Genomic DNA, 11,329 nt, shown 5'->3' with positions numbered 1-11,329 from the left:
AACTGCATTGCATTTGTTCATTCATGCCATGTAAGTCCATCATCCTTTTTCATTTGTCCACTGTTGTCCCATGTGGGAAGCAAGGCACTCAACTGGGAAATCACAGAGATGGCTGACCCCTAAAGAGATTTTTTTTTTAGCCAATGTCATCTTTCTTTTCTGTGCCATATGAGAGCAATCTCGTATGTAGACATTTTCAGATCTTTTAACCATAGGCAGAAAGGCTGGTGCACATAACTGCACTGACTTTGAGTTAATCTATCTGATGACTTTTATAATAGTAACTGTCATATCAGTAAATAATTTGCTGTAATCGCTGTTGAATATTTGCCTGAGTAATGGCCTAGAAAACATTTTTTTTAAAACAATGTATCATGTATTCCTAAAATATTTATAGAAAGTGTTAGAAACAATCTTCCCTGAGAATTGAAATTATATGAAAAAATTACTTTTCATTTGGGGAAAAAAATCCTAAAGAAAATCCCCAAAACATTGTAGATGGTTAAGATAGAATGCCATATACTGAACGCCTTATAATACATGGAGCTTTTGTCTTGTCTTATAAAAATGGAATGCTTGCAATCCAAGGGCATTTTTTGTACATATTTTATTTTTCTTCAATATTTTTGACATCTGTCAAAAAGGCCAAGCAAGAAAGAAATTGCATTTGTATCAAAAGTACTAAAATAGTTGTCCTATTAAACATGGAAAGGGTGCGTGGTTCCACCCAAGCTTTGTTTTTCATGCCTACTATTTACAAAGGAACCAATAATAGCACTCAAGAGACAGGGTATTTGAGAAGATAGGAAATGTCATCTCTTTTTAAATAGGGTTACATTTTTTGGCATTTTACGTATCACATGAGCTTTCCTTCACTCTTATCCTGGTGCCAGAAGTCTAGAATACACCTTATTTATCAGAGCTGCTCCTATTATTTTCAGATGCTGTCTCTGCTGTCCTGCTTTCTCTCACAGGAGATCATTCCGTTATTTATAGTCACTGGCTTAATCTTAACTTCTCTACTTCTTCTCTACTTGCTGTCATTCTTTATTGGTACCCCCTGGCTTGTCTATTCTTGCTTCACTTTCTCTTAGCTGTTATCTCTCATTCTCCTGTCCCCACTTTATTTAGTTTCTGGGTGTGTGTGTGCGTGCTTGCATTGAGTGTGATTTTCTAATTTCCCACTGGATTATGAGAGTTTCACATCTCTCCTCTTTGCCTGCTCATCTTTGTTCCATTCCTAATTCCTCGTGACCATAGGAGGTGTCCATATCCACACCCCAGAGCTACAGAATTAAAGTTCTGCATCTAGTTTCTTCTGTGAAAGTTTGAGTGCACCAGACTGCAGTTCCCTATGGTACATTACGTGTGCAAGTGGAGGGGAAATCATACTGCAGCACAACAGGTCAAAATCGCTTTCAGACCTATCCACAAATTAATGAATCATTGTGTGCCAGCAATCTGCTCAATCATTACCTCCTACAGAATCAGCATGTCCAATCAAGGGTACAAACCTATGTCCTAAGTGCTGTATTCCTCAGCAGTGTTCTTTTGTCTCAGTGTGTTGTGCCCCTGTACTGCTGAGAAATTGGAACTGTTCTAATTAACTTTGAGTTGTTCACTTTGTGAAGAGTTGGGTGAGGTAAATCCACATCCTAAATCCAGACAGTAATGATTTTTTTGTGAAGTTTCAATGATAGAATCATCCTGTGATTGTTAAGGGCATTGAGCAGCTAATGTAGGGTATAAACAAGAAATTACCAGCCAAGCAGCAACACGCAATTTACCAGCGTTTTATCATACTGATTTATCATTGCTGATATTTAAGTTATCCAATGAAAAGACAGATGTAATTGTGCAAATTAATCAGTTTAACAACTGAAAATTAACCTCTTGAACTTTATAATGTTATGGCTTGATTATCAGTTTTGGTAGCACTGTGGAGGAAAAAAAACAGGCAGAATGCTGTTTCTCTGGTTGTCCAGCAGATGAGTTAACTGGTTCTGGTACTGACAACTCTCTAGGATGGGATGGTTAGGCTAGGGATGGGGTGGTGGCAGACAGCACAAATAGAGACACAGTAAGCTTTCTAATTTGTACCAACCCCAAATATACAATTTGCATTGCTTATTTTTTCCTTACAAAATACAGTCACTGCATTTGTCTAGTATATCCTGCAAAGCGCTTTGAGATGTCCTCTCAATGTGAAAGGCATTATAGCAAATATCAAGGATTATTATTAAAAAAATTAATATTCACAGCAAAAGCTCCAATGATGTTAAAGAGGCATTTTTTGAAAAATGATTACGAGCTATGCAAGTTATGATTAATTGATTGTCTGTAACAAGTAATTATCTGAAAATGATTATTTGCAGGTGATTAATTGCTTAATGACTGTGTCCATATAATTCATTTAATAAATAGCTAACACCAGTGTAAATCATTCACAGCTATCCATAATCCAAGTAGTCTTTTTATTAAAGTGCAAATGATTTTCATGTGGGTGGAAAAATTTGACTAATGGTCCATTGTTGAATAATTTTGCATTAAGTTGAAACATTGAGAATAAATCAATTAGCAGCCAATTAGCCAGAATTTTCTTTAATGAACAATTTTGTTACCCATAAAAAAAGTACTGTTGTTGAGATATTCACACAAACAGCTTCAACACCTTTGTCACTCTGAATTATCAAACAGTTAAGGTGTGAATCTATCGGAGAATACACAGATATATCAGGTTATCAACACCAGCATTTAAAGGCAGTGGAGATGTGAATGTGTCTTTTGCACCAATTTAATATTGTTTAACCCAAATCAGAATATCATGCATGCAACCACAAGTTGACTATACCAAAAACAAATGGTATTTTGACTGGTAAACATAGAGTCAATATTTTGTTGCACTCTCTACGCTCCAGAGCGAGGAATTTCAATAGACAGTGGTTTTGAGTTTTTCAGCAGAGTTCAAGTATTCACTTTATCCAAAATGAAATCCAAGTCCAGAACATAAAATGACATGAGAGGTGATTGAAACTGCAATGCTGGATAGCAGAGAAATTGAATGCAATGGATGGATAGCACCCCGTCACTAGATTGGCAGGGAAACATACAGGGAAACAGACAGACAGGCCTACAGACTATTCCAGAATTGTACTACAGATGGTTGCCCCTTTGAGCAATAGGGAATGCAGTGGACTACAGGGAAATCAAGTGCATGAATCCAAAATTATAAGACAGCAAAAGATAGATCAGAACTGATAGAAGATTATAATAAATACTGTACAGAAATGTTAATTTCTCCAATATCTAAGACAATATACTTTCAATGAACACAGTGAATAAAAATGCACTTCACAATTCTGCAAGTTTGTAGAAACTCTATGGGCCAAGTACTTCGGTACATTCTCAACTCATGCTGCTGTTATGGTAACAAAGGCACACAAAAATGAAACCTACAATATCAAAAACACAATTTAAAGTATGAATGGGATATTTTAAAACTGTTCTGAAACAATTTTTTTTCCTCTTTCATTTTCCTATATTCCTTAATGTTCTGCTTTTATGTGTTCCATGATTACTTCCTCTATGAACTACCGACTTTCACTGTCAAACAGTTTTGTTCCCAATTTTATTCACTTCAAAAAGTTTCACTCAGAACTTTCTTCTTTTCTTTCAGTTCCCACTGTCCACTTTGAAAAGCGAGTAACATTTTAAAAAAATAAAATGTTTTTTCACAGAGCAAAAGCCAAAGCTTTAAAAGCCAGTTTCCAGTTAATGTAAAGCTGAAACATTGAAGACTGATTGGATCAGGTCATAGTAAAAATATTCCCAAAATATACTCTCATCGACGTGATAAGGCGCTATATCAAATGCAAGAATTATTATCATTATTAAACACATTGTACAAAGTTTTTTCAAAATATTTCTGTATCGTTTATTTTAAATTTGCTGCATTTTTTAACGGTAGATTGCAGCAATCACACTGTAAATTTGATGAGGAGGGTATGTTCCTTGAGTTATAGATTGATCATTCTGTCAACAGCTTATGCAGACAGCGAGTTTCACAAGTGCAGCAAGTGAGACACTTTCATCTTTCTGCACATCTATGGATTTCAGAGGCAGATTCCAGATCAACAATATTTGGTTCCAGAGAATGCTATCAACTGAGCCAGACTGACTCCTTATAATAATAATATTATTCTTTGCATTTGATATTGCACCTTATCACTTCTTCGAGACGTCTCAAAGCACTTCACAGAACATACTGCAAAATGAATTGATTGTATATTTTGTGGGTGAAACGCAGCAGCCAATTGTGCATAGCAGTGTACCACAAACATTTGTAAATTGAATGACCAAATTAGTATTATTTTTTATATGAAGGGATTCTTACCTCCAGAAAACAATCCGCCATTCAATTAACAACCGGGATCCTACTTATCTCTAGGTAAACAGATGCATGTGAAGTAAGGAAACTTGACCAAGGTTTCCTGCTGATGTCAAATCCAAGATGTCTCAAAGCTCTGCACAGAATTTTTACTGTGAAGTGCAGAGACTGTGTATTTGTGGATGAACCAGCAAATTTGAGCACAGCAACATCTCACACTAAGCAGTGAAATGACTGACCAGTTTTATTTTTATTTGAATATCTTGGTCAAGGATTGGATTTGCAATGAGCACTAAATCTGAGAAAACTAGTTGCTTCATTAAAGAATTAATAACGATCATTGCAAGTGCATAAGATTAAACATAAGATTTTTTTTTAAAAAGTGTTATATCAGCTTTTTATTCATCCACAAAATATATAGTTAATTCACTTTACAGTATATTCTGTGAAGCGCTTTGAGATTGCTCAAATGCAAGGATTGTTATTATTATTATGTACATAAGCAATCATCGAGAGATGGGAAAACAGGAATGCCATGGAGATGGAATTCCAGGTTCCTGTCTGGAACTGCACTGAGCACAACAGTGAGACACATCCTTGTAAGGATAGCTCAGTACTGGTGAGCAACAGCCCTGGGACTTGAACTAATGACCTTCTTAATGGGAAAGACAAGTGCTCTACCAGAGGAGTTAAAAGGCCATTAAAGAGTGTCTCTGTTGAGTCCAGTTATTGAAAAATATCATCTTTCTGGAGGACTAGGGCCACTGGGGACATTAGTGCAATTCTTCTAAAAGACAATTTCCGCTGTAACACAGTAGTTCCAATTTCGATGGACTTCACACCTACTTTCTCATGGTCTGCCTCGGTGCTATTTTGCGCATTTTGTAAATGCACAAGCTGGCGGCTGATTTTGAGGAATGAATCATGCGTAAAAATCTGACATTATTACTGTAACCACAAGAGATATTCCAAATATCAAGTGTCTCACAGCTTGCTGCTTACTGTGTACAAGAACAGCTTCTTATTGCTCACATCTGGGCACTAGAGACCAATCCAGGCTGTTACACATTTTTAAATACTCTAATTTAAATTTTAATCTAAATACCTTTCATCCCAATTTCATCACCCACAAATCCCATACTATCTAACATGCACACACACACACACTAACTGCCTTCCGTCATTCCTCACTTTGGGAATTTGGTAGACATCGAGCAAAATTTATGCAGCACCTTTCGCTTCGGGAGGTTTTTTCAAAGAGATTGTCTCAAAGAGCTTTAAAGACCGACTGGGAGCCCACCCTGAGGGGTAGGGGAGGTGGCATCCTGATGTGAAAAGCCCTATACTAAATGCAGGGATTATTTATTCTAATTAAACTCAGTGTTTTCAAATTATAGAGTTTGTGTGGTTTTTTTTTAAGTGATGTCAAAATTTTCTAATTTGTGATTTGGCTGGTAACAATGGACATGAATTTGAAAGACTGTGCCATTGACCTTCACCTATCAGTGATTTATTCCTGACTTATCCTTTCTTAATTTCCTTCATGTTTTTTGTTGGTCTATTTAGTGAACCGTTATAAAAAGGAAAGATGAAGCTTTGTTGGCAACAATGGACTCTGCTACACAATTCAGTCTTGAACCTAATCAATAGGATCAGCGCTGACCTGCAAAGATAAGGGTGGAATAGATTCACTGTGCTGGATGCTAAATCAGCTCTCCTTTGCTCTATTGGGAGGTTGAGTCTTCAACAAAGAAAATAAAAATATCATAATTGATTTATAAGGTATTGATTTAGCTTTTCTCAGACAAGTTTGTTTTTCATCTTTAATAATCAGTTATAGATGTACAGCTATTCATCTCCACTTGTGGCAATGACCAAAGTTTAGATGTCATATATAGCACGGAGTAAATCAGAAAAGAAAGCAAACTGTTCCTGAATTAAATGAGCATTAAAATTGCATCAAAGCTGTAACCACACTCAGAACCATTTGAGCAATAGTTAGTTCAGAGTCAACAAGCTTCTATGTAACCATGTAACTTTATTTTGCTCTGAGTCCATTTTTTTTTATTAATGAAAAAATTGATTCTTTTCTCGGGGCAAAATAAATGTTCCTCTTAAAATAGACAGATAGAAAAATCACTCATTAATGGTGGCAGAAGGTCACCTTGACATTATCGACAGAATGGGGAAGCCTTCCCAAAACCCATTCATGGAATAAGAAGAAAAAGTAATCCAATCGTTGCACTGAGTATTTCGAAATGAGTAGGCCAGAACTTTATCCCGTACATAAAATATTGTATAAACTCAGCAGTCACAGTAGAGGTTGATGGAAACATTCCCTCAGCATGCCATAGGTTTAGCACACTCTGATCACAAATTTTGGTCAGCAACAACTGTGTAATATAAGCTTTGGTCAGATTCATCAAAGTATAATTTTTTTTAGAAGGAAATTTCGGGCAGCACCAGAGAAGCACATCATCATCCAGCTGCCAGATGTACCCACAGAGATGTATTATATTGTATCGTGTGCTTCAGTCACAAGTCGATGAGAAGCTGATAAGAAACTACCTTCCTTTTGAAGATAATGGAAGTTTGAAAGATTGCCATTTAAGAAAATGTGCTGAGGGAATGTTACTTTGAGGAAACAGGGTCTACTTTCAATAGAATTTCAACAATCTCTGAATAATCTTGAAACCTGGCTGCCTCTGAATTCATTTTATTTAAATGCAAAAAGACTCTGACCCCTTGATTATTTGTAGAACTTTTTATGTAAAGACCACTCAAAGTGTTCAACGTGCTGAAGGTACCAGCACCAAAGTAGAATAATATTGGGCACGTGGACATAAGACCGGTGAAAATCATTTAAGTTCAGTAACTTGCAAGTCATACACACCCTGTACAATCCTCCGTTTCAGACACACCTGAAGTACTGCAAACTGGTTGCCACAAAATAAGAATCGCCCTAGAGTTAATGTAAAGGAGAGTCTGCTCCCCAGCATTAGATGGATGCAGTATGAGGAAAGGTTACATAAACGAAGGTCCTTTAGTCCAAACGGAGGCATCTTGAGAAAAGCTTTAGAGATAATTAAGATGTTAAATGTGATAAAGAAAGTAGAATCAGAACAAGACTTTCAGATAAGGCAGCATGGTGGTGAGTGAGAAGATCCTCAGACAGGTAGCTTGGAGGCATTAGATCAAATGGTCTGAAGGGCCTTCTTCATCTGTACCTCTTTTTGATTCTTGTAATAACAGTTGTTCTCTGATGCTTTAGCACATTCAGGAAAACAAACAAAAGACAAACGCAGGTTTCCGTTTTACAGCAAATGTAACGTTGTTGCTTCACTCCCCTTTTCCTTTACTCAAGCTTGTTGGCTTGTGATGAGTTACAGTTCAATTGGCCTGAACAAGACAGTGAGCGTCTATGTGCTACTTCACCATGAAGAGGATGACAATGAAACCCCATCTCGTGCTTTAACCTCAGGTGCAGCCATGCGTATCTCTGACTTGTACAGCACAGAATACCCATTTACGTTATCATGTCTGTATTGATTGTTTGAAAGTGTGATCCATTCAGCAGAAGACCCTTAAAATGAATAGAAGCATATTCAAGCAGGGGCATGAGATAATGTGATGATTATATAGACAGAGAAACCTGCCTGTGTGATCTAAGACCATCACACCAATTACATTTATTTATATGAAAATCTCATTGCCATTGGGGACAATTACTTGTTTAAACACTTTGATCATTAATCCAATGTGTGAATTGAACATCAAGGCCTTGTTTTGTGTGGAGACAAGGACAACTTTTCAAATGGGGTCTGACTACAACTTGTGGCATATGGGTTACAATAATGAGTCAGAAGATCAGAATGGGTAGCTCACACAGGATAGATACCCAGGATATTTAAAATTAAGCCCATGAACAAATACAATTATTTATCATATTTTTAACCATTAGGGACTTTCAGTTCTGTATTACTGTACTTGCATCAATTTCCACAAATTGAATTCTTATCCTCTGTGGTCTTGCAACCTGCCCTTGCTGTTTACATGCCTGAAGGTTTATTTTGTTGACTGGATTTTACAGGGTTATATACAATGTTACCAAACTCTGGTAAACTCCACACAGGTATTATCGCTCCAAAACAGGAATTTTATTGACAATATATCAAAGATAAAATCATTAAGAAGTAAGTAATGGTTCAAGTGTTTTTAAAACAGCTGCAGATCTTAGGTTCAAAGAACTATTATCAAACATAGAGGAATATGTATTTTTTGATGTTCACTCTGATAGAGATTCACATCTAATATGTACAATAAGGGACATCCTCCCAATGTGAACAGCACTATACAAATGTAATTTTGTTGTTGTTCTTGAAGACTCTCCTCCTGAAAAGCTCTCAGAGTATGGGCCATGATTAACAGCCTGTGATTGTTGTACTCTTGGATTACCACAGTGTTTGTCTTTGTTGAAAGGCTAGACCTCACTTTGATGGCTCGTCAGACTGAGCAAATTGTTCGGCTCAATGATGAGTAATTAATGTTCATTTCTATTCAATTCATATGACTACCAGTCTAACTTCCATTTAATATTAATGAACAATGAAACAAAACTAATTAAAGCCATATCCAGAGTCACCGTTGCATAAAAGGGTTGCACAGGACCAAGAAGAAGTGTAAAGGAGAGCAATGAAGCTGATCCTCAATGTTACAGGGATGAGTTATGGAGAAGGACTAGCTAATATTCCCGCTTGCCAAATACAGATGAATTCTAGAGTGTATGGGTGGTTAGCTGTCTGCTGACATAGTATGTCCATGATCTGAAGTATACTTTGTTAACTAGAGGAATAGCTATTTAATATGCTTGTATATCGGTGGTTTCTTTGTTTAAATGTCACCAAAGTTCAAAATCTTACTCATTTCAAGAATACTTAAAAATACTATCCTATTATTCACCTATTATTCAAGAATCTATTGCTTGTACATTTGCTATGATTCACTTTGGTGGATAGGGCTATATTCATTACCTTCTCAAATATAATTAGATTGGTTTATATATTTTCAAACTCCAAACTAGTAAACTTAATGCAATCACATGGTACCTGCAAAACAAACAAGGCACTTACAGAATTATAATTTCAAATTGTGATGTGCACAAAAAGAAAGAAAAAGCCTTTGAGAATAATCTTGTTATTTTACAACAAACAAAACAAAGATATTTATTGAAAGTATGGATGGCTCTGCATAAATCAAGGAAAAATAGAGCTTAGGAGGGCAGGGAAAGATTGCATTTTGAATTTGCTTTGTCAGACATGCAAATGAATTCAATGTCATTCAGCAGAAAACATGCTCTAAGCTTTATGTTTTAAATCATGAAAATATATTTTAATCCTTCGAACCCGATAAAGATTTCAGATGGCTTTCGACTTGTGACTGAAGCACACAAAACAAAGGTCTTTAGTTCACTCATCGCACATCAAGGACACATTAAGGATCAACATCCAATGCTTGAAACACTCAGCACTTGAAAGTCCATCCTTTCAATACAAAGCAATTGTGTGTATGATGTTGTGCAGCAAAATGACAAAAGTTCCCATTTTTATTCATGATTAGTTAAAAAATGGAGGATAAATGGCAAACACAAGGAAATAGAGATTAAGCACTTGGATATTGAACTTGTTTTGCTGCTTTCAAAATGTAATAATAATAATAATCCTTGCATTTGGTATAGCGCTTTTCATGCTGAGAGGACAGCCCAAAGCGCTTCACAGGATATTGCTGTGAAATGCATTACTACCTATTTGTAGGCGAACATGGCAGTCCAATTGTTCAGAGCAGTGTCCCACAGACAGGCATGAAATGAATGCCCAATTTTATGTTGGGAATTGCTGGCCAGGACATCAGGAGAAACCCTGTTATCTTTTCAAATTGTACCATGAGATCTTTAACGTCCATTTGAACAGGCAGATGAGACCTTGGTTTAACATTTCATCCAAAGGATCGTACCTCCAAAAATGGAACAGAACTCCAGCACTGCATTAGAATGCCATCTTAATGATTTGAATCCAAGTCCCGATATGAGGCTTGAACACCAACCTTCTGATTCAGAAATAAGAGGAATACCACTGAGCCAGGCTGGCAGACAAAATACATTGTATTAAACATACTGTGGGATCTAATTTGAGATACTTCTGAATGGGATTCTTAGAATTCCCATTGAACTGCTGGTGGGAATCACTATTTGGAATGCTAGTTCAATGTGGCGTCCTGTAGCTCAGTGGTTAGAGCACTCGCCTCGCAAGCAAGAGAACTGCGTTCAATTCCCAGCAGGATGAAAGGTTGGGCAAGTTTCCTTACTCCACACGCATCTGTTTACCTAGCAGTAAGAATGAACCCAGTTGTTAGTCGATTGGTGGATTGCTTTTCTGGGGCTAATAAATCCTTCAAAAAATATATATATATATATTGGTCACGCAATCCTCGACTGTTTGTAGAACACTGCTGTGTGCAATTGGCTGCCGCGCTTTGCCCACAAAATATACAGTCAATTCACTTTACAGCATATTCTGTGAAGCGTTTTGAGACGTCTCAAAGAAGTGATAAGGTGTTTATATCAAATGCAAGGATTATTATTGCTACCACTCAGATCCCATTATCTGTCAAAATATATAAAAACCAATGGTATGATTACAAAATATAAAAGCAAGGAAGTACTACTACAGTTATATAGAATGCTGCTCAGAGGGCATTTGTACGACTGTGTTTAGTTCTGGATATTCATTCTCAGGAAGGATTGTCAGCCTTGAAGGCATCCAATACAGTTCATTAGATCAATACTTGGGTTAAAGGGGTTTAGCTATGAAAAGCTGGGTAAGCTTGAATTATATTCCCTGGAGCTAAGGAGGTTAGGAAGTGTTCTGATGGAGGTGTTTAAAGTAA

This window comes from Callorhinchus milii, unplaced genomic scaffold, assembly GCF_018977255.1.
Source record: "Callorhinchus milii isolate IMCB2004 unplaced genomic scaffold, IMCB_Cmil_1.0 Scaffold15, whole genome shotgun sequence".
Taxonomy (NCBI): Eukaryota; Metazoa; Chordata; class Chondrichthyes; order Chimaeriformes; family Callorhinchidae; genus Callorhinchus; species Callorhinchus milii.
This window is presented reverse-complemented; position numbering follows the sequence as displayed.